The 23490-nt window shown below is 40.3% G+C and overlaps 1 long non-coding RNA gene across 1 annotated transcript; it reads right to left on the bottom strand.

The window, feature by feature from the left end:
* Positions 1-1524: 1524 nt before the first annotated feature.
* LOC115273627 lies at positions 1525-23377 on the bottom strand. Its single transcript, XR_003900875.1, has 4 exons — positions 23131-23377; positions 17483-17619; positions 14301-14452; positions 1525-3041 (listed from the first exon to the last, which is right to left on the bottom strand). It is a non-coding gene; the product is annotated as an uncharacterized LOC115273627 (long non-coding RNA).
* Between the last annotated feature and the right edge of the window lie 113 nt (positions 23378-23490).

Here is a 23490-nt window from a genome sequence, read left to right on the forward strand (position 1 = left end):
AGGATAGCATTTTAAATGTGAACATGTGAATTGCAGACACACACACACACACACACACACACACACACACACACAGTCAATCCATGTTTTTCAGCTTTCCAGCTCTAACAGGACCCAATCTATTTCTTGTTAACTCTGCCCACTTAGGAAATGAAGAAGAGGGTGAAGAGATTACCCCAGCACCTGGGAAAGAACATCCTCCAGAAGGACTCTAGAAGTGTTGCCTTTTCCCAATTTCCATTTCTCAAAGAGAAGCTCCTAAAAACTGGCTGCAATTTAGGGATTACAATACGGGGTAATTCATTAAATAAATTTTAGTGTATTCATTCAATAGAATATTATGATGCAACCCCTGTAATGATAATACTTATAAATAATTAGTGAGGGCATAGGAAAAGACAATAAAATATTCAGTAAGAAAAGCAAAATGTAGAACTGGAGAACCATGTGTTGCATGAATTCAACAGCTACACATAAACACATAATCATGGGTAGAAACATGACAAAGGCATAGGTATAGAAACAGAGTTTTACTTTTTTATAAATAGATGGGATACAAATGACTTCCACTTTATTCCTTGGATTTCTTCTCTAAGGCTCTTTTTTTTCCTATAAATTTTTATTTCTAAAGGAAAACATAGTACCTTCATTTAACTATACTATTGAAGAGAATGTTTGATTACACTTTATAATCCTACTCATAAACATAACATTTTTAGGAGTCAGCATTCATGATATTCAGAATTATAGGCTATATTAGGTAACAAGAACTCCCAAGTTGATGATGTTACATAAGTGACAAGTTTTCCTAATATGTATATTATTTCTTATATATATTTATACATATGAACACACATATATATATTTCTTACATATGTATGTATACATAAAGATATATATATCTGCTTCAGTTTCTTTCACATATATTTTTTTTAAAACATATCTATGGTGCTTTTTAAAAATTAATTATTTTTAAATTTATATCCAAGTCGTTAGCATATAGTGCAACAGTTATTTCAGGAATAGATTCCTTAATGGCCCTACTCATTTAGCCCAACCCCCCCCCCCGTTCAACTATCCCTCCAACAACCCTCTGTTTGTTCTCTATATTTAAGAGTCTTTTATGTCCTATTATCCTCTCCATTGTTATATTATTTTTGCTTCTCTTCCCTTATGTTCATCTGTTTTGTATCTTAAAGTCCTCATATGAGTGAAGTTGTATGATATGTCTTTCTCTAATTTCGCTTGGCAAAATACCCTCCAGTTCCATCCACATGGCTGCAAATGGTAAGATTTCATTCTTTTTGATTGTGGAGATATACTCCATTGTGTGTGTATATATATCCATTCATCTGTCGATGGACATTCAGACTCTTTCCATACTTTGGCTATTGTCAATAGCTCTGCTATGAACATTGGGGTGCATATGCACCTTCAAAACAGCACACCTGTATCCCTTGTGTAATTGCTGGGTTGTAGGGTAGTCCTATTTTTACTTTTTGAGGAACCTCCATATTGTTTTCCAGAATGGCTGCACCAGTTTGCATTCCCACCAGCCGTGTAAAAGAGATCCTCTTTCTCTGCATCCTCTAGGGCTCCTCTTTTCTTACTGAAACTTGATATGTCTCTACTATTGTTCATAATAAAAAATAATTCAAGGTGATAGAGATGCAATTACTTCCAAGTTAACTAAGATAACTTAAAGCATATTAAGAAGCATGTTTTTCCAATTATGGCCTTTGGATTTGTGCACTCCCACAAATTTGTGTGGGGCCATCTGCCATTAATAATTATTAATAATACTGCCCCCAGGGAGCTTCAGGAAAAGTTTTATAACCAATGACACAAGGACCCCTAAGAAAGTTCAGGAACACCCTGCACCATGTGGTCAATACAGATCAGAACCCCAAAGGCAGAACTGGCAAAAAAAAGCTAAGATGACTTGATAACTAGTTTAAAAAAATTGTAGTGGTATTTTTTACAGTAGTTCCAATATAGAGAACACCTTTGGGATAAAATACACTGTTGAGTCCAGAGAAGAAGTGGAGACGGAGACCAGCAGGTAAAAGTTACTAAAGGGTTCCTATTTCAGCCCAACCCAGGGAAGGACACTCTAACCATCAGAACTTCTGAGGAGGGTAGCTCCCCAGCCTGAGCTCAGTCTGACGCTGGAAGATCACTTGCCCAGGATGACAGTAGGCAGACGGCTGCCTGGAGCAGACAAAGGCTGTGGTGAGTAGCATGTGAGCTCTGGAACCGTACGTTTTCAGATTCACAAAGTTGGGATTTTATTTGATCAAGCAAGCAGGACAGGCATGACTACTCCCATGAAGCTCAGGGGTATGAACTGAAGGCCCCAAATCATACAGCTGGAGTGGTGGAACCACAACCTGCCCGTGCTGGGAGCACTGGTACGTGCATTCAGATACCAGGACTGATGTACAAAGTCAGGATACGAATAACTCAAAGATCCGGGGAGACAGACCCTTGAGGGGTAAACAGAAGGAAAAATGGCAACTTCCTCTCGACCACTGGCATCTGGGGCTGGGACTACACACTGCAGGGAGCATCTTCTTGTGTCTTCTGATACACAGTTTGCCGGGAGAAAGAGTCACAGCTCAAGCCACAGTCCAATCCAAAGTCCTATTCTCTGAGAGGCACTCTGAACTCCCTCGTGGGCTAGGGAGCCTCCTCCAGGTAGCAGCCTTCCTTGTCTTCACTTGGTCTGTGGCTGGCGGTGGGAGCTGCTGAAACAAGAAGGGCAAGACCACATGTTTCCATTTGGATGAAGAAATACTTGATGCCCCAAGTGAGAACATGATCCTGCCATACAGAGGTAGGCACCTACTGCCTCTGTTTCCAGAAGAAACTGCTGCTCACAGCTATGTGGCTCCTGAGGAAGCATTCCTGACAAAAACAAAAACAAGAAACCCAGGACCACAGGAGAAGACTAGAGAGGAAGGGTGGTCTTTTTCATCCTTGGGCTTCTGGCAGTTTGGCCCCAGACTGTAGCTGTTGTTATTGTTGTTTTTGCTGCTTCTCTGCCAGAAAGAGGAATAAGGGTGGAGGTGGTAGAGAGAAAGAAAAAGAGAAATTCAGATAAAATAAATCTGGAAGCACTAGATAGGTGTTCTTCTTCTTCAGAGAACTTTGGTGGCATTAACGCTGTGTTAATGGTGTATTCAGGGTGCGCCTGGGTGGCTCAGTCTTTTACACAACTGACTCTTGGTTTCAGCTCACGTCATGATCTCATGGTTGCTGAGATCAAGCCCTTCATCAGGCTCCGCACTGAGCCTGCCTGGGATTCTCTCCCTGTCTTTCTGCCCCTGCTCTGCTCATTCTCTCTGTATCTTTCTCAAAATAAATAAATAAACATTAAAAAAATACAGTGTACCAAGCATTCTAATTTCCATGATTGGTGATTTCATTCAAGTGAGGATTAGAAAGAAATAAAAATCATTCGATTAACATTTATTGAGCATGTATCATGCAACAGGTACTCTCTAGAGAACATTTTCCATGTGTTGGTTCACATCAGCCTCTCAAAGATCATATGAGGTGGCTATTATTATATCATTATGCTTATTTTACAGATAAGGAAGCAGATACAAAGAAGGTTCCTCAATCAGTCCAAGGTTTTAGACTAAATTTACTATTTATTAAATAGTGAAGGTGAGATTCAAACTCCAGCAGTCTTGCTCAGAGCCCAAGTTACACTGCAATGCAGTATTGTTCTAATAGCCCAAATGAGGGAATTAAATGCTCAAGAAAGGTTATGTATCTTGTCCAAAGTTACACATGAATGAAATTGAGCTTAAAACTCTTATATTCTAGGATGAGGTCGGACAATTGTCCCGTGCCCTAAAAGAAATATCCTGGACCAGTGCTCACAAATCATAACCAGTGGCATTTCATGAAACTTCCTGGACAAAATGTCTTAGGAAACATTGATAGAGACAATGAACCAAACATTTACTGGACATTTACAGTGAGTCAGGCCCTCATAACATCAGCCATTCTCCTAAATTATGGATCACTCTCAATCAGCTTTGGAAACAGTATTTTTATGTCCTTGCTCATGGAAAGTAAGCACCATACTTGAGGTCACAGAGCCAGTGACCAGTAGAGAAAGATGAAGCAGGTCTTCTGATTCAACCCAGGTCCCTCCACTTCACATTTCAGTTTAACTCTTGAAATGGAAAAGAGAGTTCGTGAAGCAACACAGTATCCAAAACATTTAAATGTGAGTCTTATCACTTTGACCTTAACAGAAAGATGATAAATTTTTGAAATGTCCTAGCCTTTAATAATTAATTAAATGAAACTCATAAATGGAATAAGCCTGACTCTACAATAATGAGATGTTTTACTCTCCCTCATATCATTTTGCTGATGTTTGCCATCACTTTTCATGAAAATAATGTCCTTCTCAAGGAAGCAAGTTGGTTTCTCTAAGGTTTGGTTTCCATGTTACCTTCTCTTAGACTCTGAGGAATGCAAAATTCAGAGACTAAGTAAAACTGGTGGAGTCAAGCCTTTTCAAAAGGAATAGAGTAGATTCGTTGTTTTAATCAAAATGAGCATCTAGAGATAGAGAGAGAGAGAGATGATAGAAAGAAAGAAATGATGAAAGGAAGGAAGGAAGGGAGAGAGAGAGTGAATATGCTGTGGTAAGAATGAATTCAGCCAGTTCTTAGCACTTAAGAAATTACCAATTTCATGGGGATATTTTCAGTGAAGCTCAGAAGTCAGCAGTGCAAGGAATTCTGTGACACCAAGACAGTGTAAAACAGCAGTCCATTCTCAAAAGAACTGGACTTTAACTGGAAGTCACCTACTCATTCTGAAATAGCAAAGGATTCACTGGCAGACACCTGGGTATGCAGAGAGGCCGACCCTTGCGGTGCCCTCACCATATATCCTGAGATAGAAAATAAGACCTCCTGGGATTCTGTTAAAAGCCCATCAGTGAGACAAAGTCCCTGCTTTACCTAAATAGCCCTAATATTTTTTGTTGACTCTTACTATTAACAGAAGCTCCTCAATTCAATCCAAAGTCATGCTTTCTACAAAGTAAGTTTAGCTTGTTTCTTAGTTAGGTTTCTCCATTAGCCACATTTATAACTTCCAGTGGGAATGGAGCATTAAAGGTCATTGTGGTGAAGCACTGGCCAAATCACTGACAATGAGGCACACATTCTCTGTGTTCTTTATACACCACTTTGCACACTCTCAGTCTCCCATATTGAGACCCAATCCTAATCTTCAGTTCTCTCCTGAGATGTGTAAATAAAGGAAAACTGAGAAAGCAAGATGTAAGAAGAAAATCAGGAATGAAGTAGCAGCCTTCATTTCTCATTCACTTACTAATTCATTACAGATTGAATAAATGAACCTCTCGGTTGCAAGATCCCAAGATACTTGTTAGCACAGGCAACTGACTGATAGTTCATTGGGGTGGGGCAAAAGATTTTGAATGGTTCCCCCAATTTAACTTTTTAACATAAAAAGCTCCCTTTGCTGTAGAATTAACACATGCATCTTATAGTCTTTTATGAGAATTGAGTCAAAATAGGATATTTCAAGAAAGGGTAGAAAAGCACACAAATGTTTCCATTAGTAGTAGACTCGGGATATAACTAGCTGAGCAATTGTAGCTAGAGCTCAGTTATTCACCAATTCAGTTCTCTTGACATGACTCACTTAAGGATTACCTCAGTTTGATTCACATATTTCCTTGGCCATTTTGAACTAATCATGTATACCTCATTCAGGAAGCTTCAGAGAGATGGTCAGATGATACAAGGAATTAAGAATGGCAGCTCATCTCTGCGCTATCATTAAGAGTTGAGTTTAAAATGAACCACTGTGGGGTCACTAACCTTGGGGATTGCTTTGATCATGACCATACTGGTTGAGTCTCTAACCCATACCTTCTCCCTCATGGAAAGGCCTTTAATACAAGTCTTTAATTTTGTCCAGAATAAATTTAGAGAAAAACAACTGTGACTTTGTATTTGGTGTCCATGATGGACTTTGTAGGTAAACCACATGTTTATTCAGCACACAAGACTCAATCAAGCAAAAGAAAATCCTTCATATCAGAAGCCTCTGTATGGTCATCATTGACTCAAAATCCTGCAGTGAGGACAGAAGCCAGAAGAGACTGTGCTCTTGTGACAAGTTAAACAAGCTGAAGTAATGAATGCACATGAACATACATGAACACACACACATGCAGTTGCCTTCAGTGGTGCTGGGGCTTCACTTGCTTTGCATGGTACAAATGGAGTCAGAGTACAGCCGATTAGAGCAACCTTTCTACCCCCTCATAGGCAATCCTAAATCCTGTACCCCTAGCTCATCCCCTGTTACAACACGTATTGCCATTGGCCACACAATTGCCATAGATGAAAACATGTGTATTACCTGCCTTGACTCTTCCTTTTCCCATCTTCCTTCCTAGATCCCCCGTGGTTACTGGTTATAAATCTTAAAATCTGTATCAAATTTTTCCACTTTATCCTACATCCATCCATCTTTATAAGTAAGCTGCTAATTATGGCCACCATGACTTCTACCTAAATTAGCCCTCTGACTATCCACCTTGCTTCCATTATAAGGGATCTGTTATGTCCAGTTTGCTCCGCAAGAATTCTGCTGAATTCTGAGGATGCACAGGAACACAAAAAGGTAAAACTGCAGTCTTGCTGTGATTAGAAATCAGTCCTCCAGGGGCGCCTGGGTGGCTCAGTCGGTTAAGCATCCAACTCAGCGCAGGTCACAATCTTACAGCCAGTTAGTTCGAGCCCCATGACAGGGCTCTGTGCTGACAGCTCAGAGCCTGGAGCCTGCTTGGATTCTGCTCTCTGTTCCTCCCCTACTCATGCTCGCTTGCTCTCCCGCTCTCTCTCTCTCTCTCCCCGCTCTCTCTCTCTCTCTCTCTTTCTCTCTCTCTCAAAAATAAATAAACATTAAAAATTTTTAAAAAGAAAACAATCCACCAAGAGGAGGAGGCAGGGGCACAGTGGAGGGGACTCATTAAGGCCTTAGGAGGCATGGTGAATTGATACTGAGAATCTCAATCATATTTCACCTGGAGGAACATCCCAGTATCGGTAAAAGCTAGATTCTGAGGACAAGGCTGGACTGTTAACAGAAAGCTACCGTTCCATACGTACCAGATAAACTAGGAGCCATTTCTGTGTTTTTACATTGCTGGAGTGATAAGCTTGGGGGTTTGGTGGACATCAAATCATAACCATTTTCTACCAAAAAAAGAAAAAAAGAAAAGGAAGAGAAGGAAGGAAGGAAGGGAGAAGAGTATCACTTGGAGTAGAAGACCAAAGCTAAGCTGTACGTTTGTAGGGGGGAAAATACCTTAATTTCTAACTGCTTGCTGGAGATGAAGAAAACAGACACCAGGATTTTGATTGAAAGCCATGGAGAATCATGCCATGGTAGCAGGGGCTGGCTAAAAAAGACTGAATCTTGGCAAAGCTAAAACCCAGACAAAACCCAGATCAGTCCCCGATAAGACCAAGGTGGTCTGCTCCCCATCCTATGACCCTAACAGAAGAAAAGGTAAATTTCTCTTTTGGAAACAATCATTTGTATTCTCTGGATTATTTTCTATGCTGCTTAGCATATAATAGAAGATTGTTAAACATGTGAAGATGGTCAATACAAAGACCTATGATGAAGCCATATAATTAAAATAATATGACATTAACACAAGAAAAAGCCAACTAATGGATCAGAATGGAGAGACCAGAAAGACACCGGTAAATATACAGTCAACATATTTGTGGCAAAGGTCACTCAGCAAAGAAACAAGGAATAATGATATTACCAGTGAGTAATTCTATGTCAACTGCATGGCCAGAGACAAGTCATGGATGTATCTATCTTTACTTTTATGTTATACCACACACAAAAATCTATCCAAGATGAATTACATATTGAAATGTGGAAGATAAAGTATTAAATAGTTTATAAGAAATATAGGAAAACATTTTTTATGACTTTGATATAGTCTGGTTTTCCTAAGCCAGCCCCTCAAGAGTTCTGAGCAGCAATAACTACACAGGAATAAATTACGGTCAAGAGACTCTGTACAGTAAAAGGTACCACTAGGATGTTGAAAAGTCAAATTACATATAGGAAAATATATGTGCATATGACAAATGACTCAGCCAGATTTGATATGTAACAACAAATATAACAAAAAACAAAAACTTCCGAAAATCAGTAAGAAAAAGACAGGAAAAAGAAGAAAACACAAAATATTTGAATAAATAATTTGTAAAAATGAGATACTAACATCCAGGTAAACAACTAACTTTAGTAGCAATCAGAGAAACACTTACTAAAATCAATATGTGATCATATTCCATAACCAAAAGATAGATAAAATTTTTAAAATGAAAAATATCAAGTATTGGTATATGTGTAGTAACCAAAATTCTTATTTACTGCTGAAGGGAATATAAATTGGTACAGTTACTATGTAAAAATATTTAGTAGTATCTACTAAAGCTGAACATAATTGTCAGAATTGGAGATGGGTCCCCATGTTTACCAAATGACAAAGAAGAGAAGATTTATGGAAGAATGACTTATACTAATCTCGAATTATATAACCTCAAATAATTCACAAATAAATACAATATGGAAGAAACTAAAAAATATAATATTTACAAAACAGACAGGTGTAAAAAAATGGATACAGAATTGGCTTCCATTTATACAAACTTTATATGAGGTTTAAAACCAACCTATGCTATTTAAAGTCAAAACAGATTAACCTAAGAAAAGGAACTGAGTACAAGAGGAGGTAAGATTCACGCCTCTGGGGAGCTGCTAATGTTCTTTTCTTGATTAGAATGCTGGCTACAGAGGTGTGTTCATTTATGAAATTCCTACAAGCAGCACTGTAATGATATGGACACTTCTTAATGTATACTTACTTAAAAATATTCTGTGGTAGAAAGAATAGATGGATAGGTGTCATTGGAGAAAAAAATCATTTTTACAAAGTCTGGTAAGAGTTAAGTTTCTTCTTTGGGAGCAGCTCTGAGAAAGCTGGTAAGGTTAAAAATCAAGAGATAAGAGTACCTCATGTAGGTACTCTTACATTTGTATGTATTTAACAGGTTGTAGATGCTGTAGATGATAATGATGTCATTCCCTCTTTTCGAATACCATCACATTTCCCATGGTAACAATGATAATGGACTTATCATAATGGATCCCAACAGTGCATTGCTTCAGGACACATGCCCAAGAAAATGACAAAGTCATCCCTTCCCATCGTGTATAAAAGGAGCAACATAACAAATATCACAACCCCGTCACAACATGCTAGTGAGACTCTACTGGGAAGAGATGAGGGAGCAAATGTTTAAGATTTAAGGCAAGTCTATTGGGGAAGATCCTTTGGTCTAGCCAGAGACATGACACTCAAAAGGACAAAGGAAATCAACCACGGCATTTGAAGACTGAGTCCCAAACAGCATGGACATAGAAAAGACTAAAAAGGAAGGGTGCCTGGTCACATCCTTTTAAATGCACTAAGAACCACAAGGTGGACCTAGTTCTCATAACAGGGAGGAAAAAGTGGCTATAGATATCCTTTCCTTTCCTTTCCCGATAGTCCCTAGCCTGTTGAAAGGCTAGCTCAATTCCTTATAAAAGCACTCCTTCCCTCTCCCAGAGACATTAGTTGACTTCTCATCCATTTTTTGTCCTCACAGGACTTTGCACAATCTTTATTATATTTACTATGCACTTATATCTCTAAATTGCATTTTTTATGTCTGTATAGCTGTCTCCTTCTTCTACTATGTGTATGTTAACCTCAGGGGCAAAGGCTACATCTTAGCACATAGCACAGTCATCTAAGTCATTTAAGATATTTTAATAGTTTTATTACAAAAGGAATACATACACATAGCAAAAAAAAAATCAAAACAGCATAGACAAATATAAAAAGAATGGGTAAACAATTCCTCCTCATGATCTAGGCCAGCAGTTAGCAAACTTTTCTTGCAAAGGGCCAGACAGGAAATACTTTAGGGGCTGCAGTGACCTAGTCACTGTTCCCGCTACTCAACTCTGCTGGTGCATCACAAACAGCTAGAGAGGGAGTGAGGCAAATCATGAGAGATTCTTGAGTACTGAAAACAAACTGAGGGCAGAAGGGGGAGGAAGAAGGGGGGTGACAGACATGGAGGGGGGCACTTGTGCAGAAGAGCACTGGGTTTCATATGGAAACCAACTCGGCAATAAACTATTAAAAAAAAAAACTAGAGAGGATATGTGAAAACAAATGGATGTGGTTGTGTTCCAATCAAACTACTTAGGAAAACAGGTAGCAAACCAAATTTAGACATAGGTTGCCCGCCCCTGTTCTAAGCAATGGTCTCATGTCCCAAATTAACAGCTGTTGAAAGTTTCTTATAAGCTGTATTGTTGGTTGAATGTGCCCTTTATGCAGCCCTGCTAAACAAAATGTAGCTTTTAAAGACAGCCAAAATATACAGAGATTGACTTGTGCTAGTTTCTTCAAAGAGAAAAAAAATCCCTAAACCACTTTGTTTTTTGCCATAAAGAAAAACAAGTGTATGTGGTTAGCTAAGCTACCAAGTACCATTGTTGAACATCTACAGATTTAAAAAAGAAGACAAACATATCCAAATCTTTGGGGCCCCCACATCTCCTCAAACGTACAGTTTTCAACAGAATTGAAATTAATCATTCCAGTTGTATGCCCAGATGTGCTTACAAAATTAATCCACTGAACATCTAAATTAAAACATAAGCTCGAATACAGGGACTCTAGGCTTTTGTGGGCTGCCTGCAAATCTAACCAAAAGGGTGAATTATGTTTCAAAAGTAAAAGCTATTCCAAGACAAAGGGGAAAAAATCGACATACCCTTTCTCTTTGTAAAGTTAGAAGTCACATGCACACGCCTTTGAAGGGGACTGTGGTGGCTATCAGTTACCCCTGTGCCCCACAGTCGGACATGTGTCAGGTCCTTTAGTAGTAAGACCTGGTATTTATGAAAAGAAAATTAGAACTTATACCAAAACTTAAAACAACAACAACAACTTATGAGTAGGAAAAGTTCTAGTCATTGTAAGATAAAGTTCTACTCTGGAACTTGTAAAAACACTGATGAATTACCAGTTCTCCATAGTCACTGGCTCTCCTCCATTTCTCCTCTGCCTCTGATTCTCTCTTGGGACCTCTTCGTCTCCATGTTTCTGGCATAGCCTCTTTCCCCATCTCCCTCTGGTTCTATCATAGTCTTTTGATCTTTCTCATTTTCTTTCTTACCTCAGCCCTACTCTATCTTCTCTTTTTCTCTCCTTTGTCTGAGGTTTCCCTTCAGTTAAACAATTCAATCAGCCACGTTTTTTTCCCACAGCCATGTGACGCCTTCTAATGATTCACCTTCATGGGTAGAATATGAATGCTTGACTCACAATGTGTATATATGATTAACGGTGTGCACATGTGTATGTGTGTGTGTGTGTGTGTGTGTGTGTGTGTGTGTGAATATGTACGTGTAGGTAAACCTGTAGATGAATATCAAGATCAAGCTAATTCCTGAGATTTAAATTGAGATACATGTTTTCTTTGTTGGAATTATAGGTCACCGAATGTCTAGCATATTGTATACAGTCTTGATGCAAGGGTCTCAGTAGCGGCCTGTTTTCTAATTAAAGAAACTGATGAGGAAAGGCCCGGAGCATCTGCTATCACATAAGCAAGAAGACAAAACACAAAGTGATCTTGCCACCTCATTCAACAAAACTATCTACCAACACTAGTTATTGGGGAAAGATTTTCTGGGGTCAAAGCTAGGTGCCTTAAAAAATTAAAAAATAAAATAAAGTATTTTAAGTAATAGAAATAGCATATATTCATAGAAGAAACACACAAAAAATAATTGAAACAATGATTTCAAAGCCATAATCAATGTTAATATTTGTCCTATCTTTTCAAATTTTTCTATATTTTCTTTATCTTACAAAAATAGAAATGTATTCAACAAAGTATACTGAGCCCCTATTGGGTACCAGATACCCTGTTATATATTTAAGACATATCAGAGAACATAACAGACAAAAATTTCTACCATCATGGAACTTAAAATCTTATGATTTTAAACTTATGTGTTTTTAATTTTTGCTTTGCTGTGTAAATTTGCTAAGATGTTAAATACCGATCTATAATACATTTAATAGATATATAATATTTTATCATATTCATGCACAAGGTCACGGGTATTACTGCTTTTCAGGAGCAAGAAAAATCCAAAAAAAAACCCCAAAATCACCCAGGAAGAACTTAACAAGTATTCACTCTCAGTGAATACTTATAAATGCTGTGAGAGGTATATAAAGAAAAGAACAAAAACATTTTTTAAAGATAAGAGATGGGAGACACAGGGTGGTTCAGTCAATTAGTGTACGGCATTTGGTTTGGGGTAGGTTATGATCTCATAGTTGTGAGCTTGAACCCCATGTCAAGCTCTGCACTAGGTGTAGAGCCAGCTGAAAACCCTCCCTCCCTCCCTCTCTCCACCACCCCCTCCCCCATCTCTACCCTGCTGGCGTGCATGTGGGCACTCTCTCAAAAATAAAAATAAAAAGAAGAAGAATAGATGGCCTCAGTCCTCTAAGACATGAAAATGGACGAGACAGCATAATTACAGAAGAGAGATAATATATATTACATTATGATGAGTATGTTATTAATTGAATGACAGTAAGAACAATAAAAATAATATAATAATAATAATAATAATAATAATAGATCTAATGTTTATTACTTTGTTCCAGGTACTGTGTTAAGGGCTACATGTCCACCAACCCATTTACAAAGGGAAACAACCCTTTAAGAAGACTATTTTTACATATGAGGAAACAGAGGCATAGAGTCAGTTATTTTCATGAGGTCACAGAGCTGGTAAATGATGAAGCAATATTTCAAAGCCAAGAAGTCTTTTCCAAAGGCTTTGCTACTGATCATGATTTTATAGTTGAAAGAGTACACCATATTTTACCCTTAGGACACAAATCTTGTTTATGTGGATAAACAAGTAAGATAGTACCAAGAAGTCATTCCCATTACAAAATGAGAATTTAATTATAAAATTAGAAAACTACAAAATGAAATATTTATTTCAACAGTAGAAAGACTTCTTTCCAGGGAAAAATATTGCCTTTCCTCTTTCTGACAACTTATGTGTACATTATTATTTTTCCACTAGCCTGCTTTAGAGGGTCTTACCTCATTGTATTCAGATTCCTCTGAGAAGTTATTAAAAGTTGTGACTTCAATTCTTTCCAAAAAAAAAAAAATCATACAATGTGTGGGCAAGCTCAGAAAGTTCATGGACCCTGAAGCCTATAGAAAAATCTTCTAGGAAAATGTTTTTCAAACCTTAGTGTTAATAAGAATCACTTAGGGGGTCATTAAACCACAAATATCCTTGCTCATTCCCCTGCCCCCATCAACAGAATAAACACTAATTCTTCAGGTTAATTTACTTAAAACACCTCAGGTTATTTAAATGTGGGGCCTGAGTACCATCCCTGAATGCAGTTTTGGTTGCCAGTTGGAGAACTCAAGGCTGCCCAGTTCAAAGTCCTTCCACCTACCCAGTAACAGGCAGGCCAGGGCGGGTGCAGAGTAGAGCAGCGTTTCCAAACAAGGGTGACAAAAGCCCTTTTCTTTTTTTTTTTTTAATAGTTTATTGTCAAATTGGTTTCCATATAACACCCAATGCTTCTCCCCACAAGTGCCCCTCACCATGACCATTACCCTCCTCCTTCCCTCCCCCTCCCCCTTCAGTCCATGGTTTGTTTTCAGTATTCAGTAGTCTCCCTTGATCTGTGTCCCTTACTCTCCCCAGCTCTCTTTCCCCCTTCCTCTCCCCATGTTCCCCTCCCAGGTCTCTCCTGTTAGACCTATGAATGCAAACATATGGCATCTGTCCTTCTCCACCTGACTTATTTCGCTTAGCATGACACCCTCGAGGTCCAACCACATGGCTACAAATGGCCATATTTCATTCTTCCTCATTGCCATATAGTACTTGACTCTAATCTAGATAGTATGAGAAGTGAAGAGTTAAACAGAAGACCTCTGACTTTCCAAACAGGCAAGCCTTGGGTCAGATGACCCATGAGTTTGGGTTCCCATACCCTCTCTCATTCTCATTAGGGAAGATGATTAGAACCATCACGCCTTTGGCTGTTGGGCACAGCATGATTAGCCAATTACCTGATAACATGTCTCAGTAGCCTCATGTTAAGGTGAGTGTCCATGTTGTCCATGAAGCCTCTCTAGGGTCAGCAGCCATGAAGAAATGAAATACCATTTTCCATATGTTCATTCTTTCTGGAGAGCAAGCTGGAGAAGATACGTTCATGATGCTACATGTGGCAGGCACAGGAATGGGTAGACATCATGAAAAGAAGAAAAAGAGGTCAACAACCTGAGAACAGAGTAGCATGGAAAGGAGAAGACTTAGATTTTTCTCTTCATGCCACGGGTTCTCCATACTATCATGGGAACTGACTTTTGAACTCCCTTTCTAAGAAACTTCAGAGTGAACCCATACAAAAGGGCAGTGTGACAGTGGAAAGAGCTTTGGAGTCAATGTCGGAGCAAAACCCGAATCCCTGATCTACCACCTTTTAGCTTTCTTAATAACCCCTCTTGAGACACAGCGGGGATTGGACTTGGGTCCTCTCAACTCCGACCTTGAATCTCAGCATTTGTTGGTAGCTGATACCCTATGTCTCCTGAGAGGCATACCTTATAGAAATATGGAAGAAAGATGCTTACCAAAGAAGGAACTCAACCAGGAAGTCTGGTTAAGACTGAACCAAACAAATCAGTCTGTGCCAAGTTGGACACCAGTACTGACTTGACCTTTCACCAACTTTCTCCCTTGTAATGACACTAAAAATCAACCCAAGCGTGGAGTGGGGATTTAACATGCTAATAAGACATGCAGTGCATAATGAAGCATGTTCTGCCCACTGCGCCCGCATGCCCAACTTCCTGTATCTCCCTGCTCTACATGCTTTGATGTTGCTACTTTCCCACCAGCCTCTATTCCTCAGCCCCTGTTCTGAGGACCAGACTGAAGGATCCTCTCCTTTGTCCTGTCACCGTTGTGCTTGAGCACAAGCCCCAATAAAAGCCTTGCCTGGAACCCCCCTTTGTTCTGTAGCAAATCTACAAGGAGTTTGTAGTTCTGCATTACGTCCCAAGAAGCCCAGTCAGTAACACTCTGGGCTTCGCTTTCCACAATGTTAGAATGGGGATAATACCTACCCCACAGGGTTGTTGTAAGGACTAAACTAAATAACGCAGTGATATTCTGCATTGTATTTATAGAAGATTGCTCAAATGACGACTATTGTTAAAAGTCAGCTTCTGTTATATCATGTAGACAGCGGATCTGGGAACAGAGTGGCCCCCATGCTCAACAAACTCCCCTCAGCCTTCTCTCCAGCCACCAGCCTCAATCAGACACACGAAGAGCAAAAGAAGCCATTGGTGACTGACTTACAATTGTCAGTATAAAAAATAACACTTATATCATTAGGAAATGGCACCTGACTTGAAGTAAATCTTATCAGTGCCTTTTATGGTCACTTTCTAAAGTCTAATGACTTTAGACCCATCAGTCACCCTGAATCACCTTACTTGCTCGAAAGCCCAGCACATATCACTTTTCTCAGTTCTCCTGGACCCCAGGAGCCCTGTGCCCAGTGGTGGTCCCCGAGGGGCAGGAATGCAGGCTTCCGCCAAAACACCACTCTCTCCTTAACCTATGGCAAAAAGCCTGAGCAAGTCCAGGTATCCACGGAATTCTGTATGCTACATTTTAGCCCCCTTCTTCCAACACCTGAATGTAAATCACACTGCTCAAGGAGCCTCCCTCTGCTTCACCTCCCACAAAATGTGGGTAATAATATCTGTCCTTCTTATCTCAGAGGACTATGATGATAATAAAACTGAAGTTATATGACAAAATTCTTCAAAAGCAAAGCATTTCGAACAGTAAAAAGGCACATCACTCATCTAAAGTAGTATAAAAATATTCAGTAGGTCTCAGCAGAAACAGAGACGTGATAGCTTTGATGTATATGTAAAAGTATATGTAGGGTTTCCTACAAGAGCATTCGGGTCCTTTTATTCCTGCCTGAATTTTAGAATAAGCTCTGTTCTTTCGGCATAACCTTGCATAGTAAGATTTCACCTTTGTTTCTTGCCAAGTTTTAATTATGGCATCTGTAGGGGCCACCACCCCGCCCCCGCACTTGCATTCGTCTCCACAATGCAAGAAATAAATCTCCCACGTGAATGGGAGGTAAAGAGAATCTCTATCCCCAGATATAGGAAATTTGAGCCAAGGAGGTTTGATAAACAACCCTTGTTACTTTTTTTTACTATTTTACTATCCTGGCCCAAACTCCGTTTAGAATTCTTTACTAACTGCAGCCCCCATAGTAATATTTTCTTTTCCTATCATTTCTTCACAGATTTACTGTCACTTTGTCAGAAAAACATAAAAATTTCCTGCCCTAGTAATTTCTTGAAGTCTCAATTTCATTACTGTGCCTCTATGTATACTTTGTTATTTTTTTATCCTGTTAATCTGTCCCAAGTTGATTTAATTCCTAAAACAACTGGAAGCACTGTGGAGGAAAAAAGGAATTTCTTCCTCTCCTACACATGCATCTGATCGGAGCAGAGTCTGCACTCTGCAGTGGCCATCATAATCCGAGGGGTCTGGTCCCTCCTCACTCCAGCCATAGCTCTTCCAGGCCATCACCTCTGCCACCGCAGGGATGATGTTTGGTCGCTTCTCTTTGGAGATGCACATGCATTCTTCATACTTTTGAGAGGTATGGGACAATAATCAAAATACACATGACAGACAGTCATAGAATTTGCATATAAATTTAAAGACACAAACAAAGGGCAGTTTGGGTGGCCAGGCTCGGGATGTCTCTGACAGAGTTTACTAAATAAAAGACAGTCTCTGTTTTGAAAACTGTGTTTGAGGAAAAAAGTTAGGATAAAAAGAAGCAATGATATCCAAGATGAGACTTAAATATGCAAATAAGGGCGATCATATCTTTAAGGGATGGCATGAGTTTGTTTTTGTTTTTGTTTTTATTTTTGCTTTGGGGGAGACACCAACTTTCAATTTCTCATTAGGCATGCAATATAGCCACAGTCATTCAAAACTGGTATCGTAGATTAAGGAATTTTAGTCTCTTTCTTCTCTATGTTTGCTCTGGCACTTAGTTCTTTTGCCTATCACGAGCTACGGCTATCTCAAAATTCCCATTTTAAATTTCTCACTACCATTCGTGATCCAACTGAGGCCTCACCATTGTCACCGCCATCTCAACCACCCAGCCAGAAGGTTCCCGCCTCACCTGTGCTCCCCTAGCAGTCCTGCCATCAGAGGGCCTGCTTCTCCTACGGTCTCGTTAAAAATGTTCACGACGTTTTATACTATTTCACACACACTTCTTCATCGGTGCCTTGAACATGTCAGGTGCTGGGCAAATACCTGTAGAGTGAAAAGTGAATAAGATTACTTGCATAATGTTGCTAGAGTTGTCCCTGGCTCATAGTATTCCTTAAATGTTAGCCATTATTCATATAAATAAGAAAACATTCCAAATATGTCTGTGCCTAACTCTATGGTTTTGTGTCCAATTCTATTCTATTCATGTCTTTTTCTTAATCAAGCCATGAATTGAACTCAGAGTCAGTTTTTAAAAAAATTTTATTTAAATTCATCAGTAAACACACAGTGTAATGTTTCAGGTGTATAATACAGTGATTCATCACTTCCATGCAACAACTGGTGCTCATCCTTAATCCCCATCACCTATTTAAAACATGTCGACCCACCTCGCCTCTTATAGTCAATATTTAATGATACAGAAGGTACAAGCACATTCCACAAAGAAGTTTAATTCCTATTCTCAGATTATGTATTTTGTAGCTAAACATTGCATGCTTGTCAACATAAAAGTGACTTAAAACAAACTACTATGTCTTTATGTGTTACTAAGAAAACCAGCACCTGATTTAAATAATGCATTTCAATTTTCAGGAATTTCTGTAGATATATATGCATGTGAACAATAGAGAAATAGGTATTTCCTATCATGTGAAATAGAAGGTTTGCTCACTCCCAGGGCAAGGATCAAATGGCAAAGATGATCAACGTATCATCTTTGTTTCCCCAAAACTTTACTTACAAATACAAAGAGTCAACACCCTCAAATGGAAGGCACTAAAACATTGCCCCTGACCTGAGTGGAACTTTAGAGAAGAAACTGACTACGCGTCAGCAGAAAGCACATGGTCTAGATTGCCAGAAAGGGGATTCAAACTGGTCCATCTGCCTCCACATCTTATGCTTTCTTCCTCTACAGCATCTTGCTTTCCACGTCACAATGCATTTGCCTTCATGATTAGGGCCAGAGCCCTGATCAGAAAACAAAAACTATAAATTTGTTAAAGAAAGTCAATTCTATTAAAATTTAAAATCTCAAGTGAAAGAAACCTTATACAAATGATCACCAAACCTGGTTTTCACAGTCAATGTCAAACTAAAATCAGATTTCTTGTTGACTCAGAAATGAATGAACGAAGACTAGAGCTCAAAATGTTCCTCTGAACTTGTGCTCAGTGAATCACTCAAGTGTTGATTTTTTTTTTAATTTTTAACGTTATTTATTTTTGAGAGAGACTGACAGTGTGAGCAGAGGAAAAGCAGAGAGAAAGGCACAGAATCTGAAACAGGCTCCAGGCTCTGAGCTGTCAGCACAGAGCCTGATGCAGGGCTGGACCTCACAAAGATCATGATCTGAGCCAAAGTCGGATGCTTAACTGACTGAGCCACCCAGGTGCCCCTCAAGTGTTGATTTTCAAGGCTCTCTAAAGAAGAGAAGGGGCGCCCTGGTGGTTTAGTCTATTGGGTGTCCAACTCTTGGTTTCGGCTCGGCTCAGGTCATGATCTCACCGGCCCCGCATCAGCCTGTTTGGGATTCTCTCTTTCCCTCTCTCTCTGCCCCACCCCTGTGTTGCTGACTCTCTCTCTCAAAATAAATTTTAAAAATACACTTTAAAGAGGAAGAGAGCGGTGTGAGAACAATGTAATCACTACTGGAACCAAGGAGTGAAATTTGGCAGGTATGTATTAAAAGCATTCCTTTTGCTCAAGACGGACTATCTGTAGCCAGGATGTGCCTCTTCCCAACCTCCTCTGAAGTGAATTCATGATAATCTTACAAACAGGTCATACCAGGCTCTGATTTCTATGTCTTCCAATAAAATCTACACGGCAAGCATAAACTTTGGAGTCAGATCAAAAAAGTGTCCAAATTGTGCCCTGTCCCTGACACTCATGTAAGAGCCTGAAAACGTGACTTATTCTCTCTGAAACATGGTTTGCTGTTTGGTGGAACATAAGTGATCACTCATTCTTCACAAAATTTGTGAATTTTTAAAAAAATGATGAATATAATGCATTTGCAAAAAAAAAAAAATACTGGCCTGGTTTAATTGCCAAGGCTGTGTTGATACATTTTAGGTCTTAAAAAAGCCGAAGGAGAAGACATACATGTCAGATAACCAGACAGGCATGCAATTTGATAAATGCAACATTAATATCACCATAATGACGTAAGTTTTGTATGCAGACGACTGTCTGAGCAATGTTGCCAGTGAGAAAGAAAGATTCTTAACCCAGAAACTGAAACATAAAATCATATTCAGCATAAAAATGTGAGGAAAAGATACTAATGCTTACCACATACTTAGCAAGAATTTCATAAGGATTAATGAGCTAGTGCTGGGTTAGCATTTTGAAACGCAGTGGAACAAAGAATAATACATACAACACACCCCACCAGGCAGTGAATAGAATCGTATAAAATTAGATCACGTACAAAATGAGTTGTGTAGAAGCAATACGTTCCTGCTCCTGACAAAGGATCTGTGCTTGGCATCTTGCATGACATGGTATTCTCTCATTTGGTCCAAATCTTGTGATGGTGCTCATCAAAAAAAGTCTTGGCTGTATGACAAGGTGGCAAATGTCAATACCTGAATTTAAGTAATGGCTCAAAATCTTGGAAATTCCTCTGAACTCACTCTCTCAGGCTCCCTCTGTCTTAAATGCACATGCACGCGCGCGCACACACACACACACACACACACACACACACACACAGAATAAAGAAAGGACTAATCATGTGCAAAGCAAAAGTTACATCCTCAAACAGCTGTCCCAAGAGCATTAGCAAAATGCACAGAAAGTAGACAGGAAAAAGAAGGGAAGGAGGTAAGAAAACCATTCAGAATTCTTGGAAAGTTACAAGGGCAGTCTATAATCACCTCCTTTAATTCAGGTGTTATTATAACCATTAGTCTTTCTATGGCTTTCAGCTAAAGATCAGAAAGAGACCGATCCAAAGGATGTGTGACACCTGTGGCCCACTTCTTTCTGAGGGAGGAAATCGAAGTGTCAAATCATGAATTTCTGATTTTGTTTTCATATTTGGGGTTGATGAACTACTGTTCCCTTTAATGATCTGAGAAAAAAGAAAAGTGTTGGCAACAGCACTGACACACACGTGTATATGACTTTACGACAACAATGCCCTTTCATGTGCATCAAGATACGCCATTCTATCAATTAATCCTGGTTAACACTTGACCTAGCTCTACAGATGAAGAAATCTAAAGTCGGATTAATAGGGTTAAAATAAACAAGGTTAAAATTCAAATCTCCCCTGTTTTTCATTTCATCAAGTTGCCTCCATCTGAGAGGTGACTTCTGATTTTACACACTCCAATTCACAAAAATAATGTTTATCTCCCCCATGACAGTGGAACAGATACATCTAGCTAGATGAAACTGATTATTAGCTCTGCTTCTGAGGGCAGAGAGAGAGAGGAGGTTTGGGTGTGTGGGGGTTAGGATTAAGAAATCAAAACTAATCAAGAGAAAGCTCAGGAGTTAGCAGACTTAACAGCCACCATACCTATTACTTGCTACAATAAGTAACCTTAGTAGACCTCCCCAAGATTTGAAAAACACTGATCCATAAAACAAAAAAGAAAAAAAAAAAAGAAGAAAAACACTGTCCCTATATGACTTGTAAGCATAAGCATATGGCCATGCTTGCAACACACACACACACACACACACACAACCCGGAGATACATTTTAGTAATTCTTTAAATGAACAAGTATCTTGTTTGCCAAAGATGCATTTTCCCCTTTCTCATTCTGTTTGAAATCTTTCAAGACTAGGTAAGGGATAATTTGCAGCTTGGATAACAATATGTATTTCTAGACCAAAGTCCTTTTCTTCATATTTGATATGTTTGAAACTTCCCTTTACAGCCAGAAATTCTGAGTTAATGACCTGAAGAAGGGAAAAAAAAATTTAATTTCAAATTTAAGTGGAATGAATAGTTTTAGTGGTAATGATATTAAGGATGTGTGATTATTAAAGAAGGGTGTGAGAGCAAAGGTCTCCAAGAGCTCCATGGAAATTCTCTCTGCTTCAACTGTTGAAGTAAACGTGTGTATGACCAACGCGTGAACCTGAACCTGTGTCCCCAAGGCTAGTGCATTCTCTCAGGACAGGGCTATGAAATACTAAATGTGGTTACTGTGATCTGCATCAGTACATTTTTTTTTAAGTTTTTAATGTTTATGTTTTCAAAGAGAGAGGGGGTATGACCAAGGGAAGGCGGAGAGAGAGAATCCCACCAGGCTCCACACTGCCAGCACAGAGCCCTATGTGGGGCTTGAACTCACAAACTGTGAGATCATGCTCCGAGTGGAAACCAAGAGTGGGACACTTAACCAGCTGAGCCACCCAGGCGTCCTGCATCAATACAGTCTAACCGCACGGCCCGCGGAATTCCTAATGAACAGATTTTATCTTAAAATACTGTGCATAACTACAGGGCCGCATCTCTGGGAAGGCTTCTGGCAACTACACTACAAATGAAAACACAGTAGCAGGTGCTAACCTGGGTAATCTGTGCACATTTTGAAGAGTTCTCCGTTTCCTGATTAAATCCACCACTCGTTTGCGTTTATTTTTTTGCCCGCCCTTGCCCGAATTGTTCCCAGTGTCTGTTTGATGGTAGCCTAGAAAACTTTCACACACTTTGTAAATGGTCTTCAAGCAAAGTTGTTGTTTTTTCCTGCTCAGGACAGTTTCCCCGTTTACTTTAAATTGACACCTCTGACACAGAGGAGCGGCAGACTCCCCAATTTCTAAAACCTCCTCTGGCATGGCCAAAAACCACTGGCTTTCATCCCAAGCCCACCTCACATACTGTCCCCTGTGTCAGCCCACTGTGATCTAGGGATCCCTTCACCTCATAAGGAAGGATCAAGCCTTTCAGTATGTTCTTCACTAGGGTAGGACAGGGGACAGAGGGCTGCTGTCCCTGGTGTACTGATGTTTCTAGGACTGGATCGCACTGGAAAACAATCAATCATTCTGCACACACACACACACACATGCCCCCCCCCCCCTTAGAAGGTGGTGCAGGCTTTCTCTGTAACTTGCATCTCCTGAGTAGTGCCCAGACGGAGGCACTGCACCAGTGGCCCACCACTGTGCACTGCGGTTCTCATCCACTTTAAACACCCTTACTACTACCTCATCTTGGACCTACTGGAGCCGTGAGTAAGTTTGCAGCAAGTACAAGGGAAATCATTCCAGAAACTGTTAGAGCGCCCGAAAAGTTAACCCTCTCACCCCCACCCACATCCCAGATACTTCCTAACAAATCCACTCTCGGCCTGGGCTTCGGACCATGGTGACAGAGTGCAGGCTTTACCTGCTAACTCAGAAGTTTCTTTCAGGGTTGGGGCTCGGAGAAGATGGAGTTCCCAGGGGGAACGGAAGCATTTTGGAAGTGATACAGCTCCTGGGAGGAGTCGGGCAGCGGCTTCTTGTTGCACAGTTCCCAAGTCGGAAGCCTGATAGAACCCCCACCCAACCACTGGAGCGCTTCCCCCCTCACCCCTCACCTCTCCGATCGCGCCTCGCCGCCACTTCGGGACTCACGACGCGGCGGTGCTCAGCCGGCTGAACGGCCTTTGTGTGCGGGGTTCCAGGTCTCCGCCACCGTGCGGACCGTCAGCTCAGCTCCTCCGGCCCCGAAGCCCGCAGCTCGGTTCCCCGAGCTGAGTAGTTCCAGGGTCCCGCTGAGCAACGTGCCCCGGGGCTTCCTCGGCAGCTTGGCTCCCGCCCGCGGAGCGAAGCCGGCGGCGCTACTGGAGCGGAGGGAGTGGCTGCAGCCCGGCCTCGCGGCTTCGGGTGAGGACGTCCCCCGGGGCGGGGCGATGGGGCCCCGGGACTCGGCCGGAGCCGCGCCGCAGGCACCCGGA

The sequence above is a fragment of the Suricata suricatta genome, chromosome 2 (genome assembly GCF_006229205.1).
Source record: "Suricata suricatta isolate VVHF042 chromosome 2, meerkat_22Aug2017_6uvM2_HiC, whole genome shotgun sequence".
In the NCBI taxonomy this organism is placed as follows: Eukaryota; Metazoa; Chordata; class Mammalia; order Carnivora; family Herpestidae; genus Suricata; species Suricata suricatta.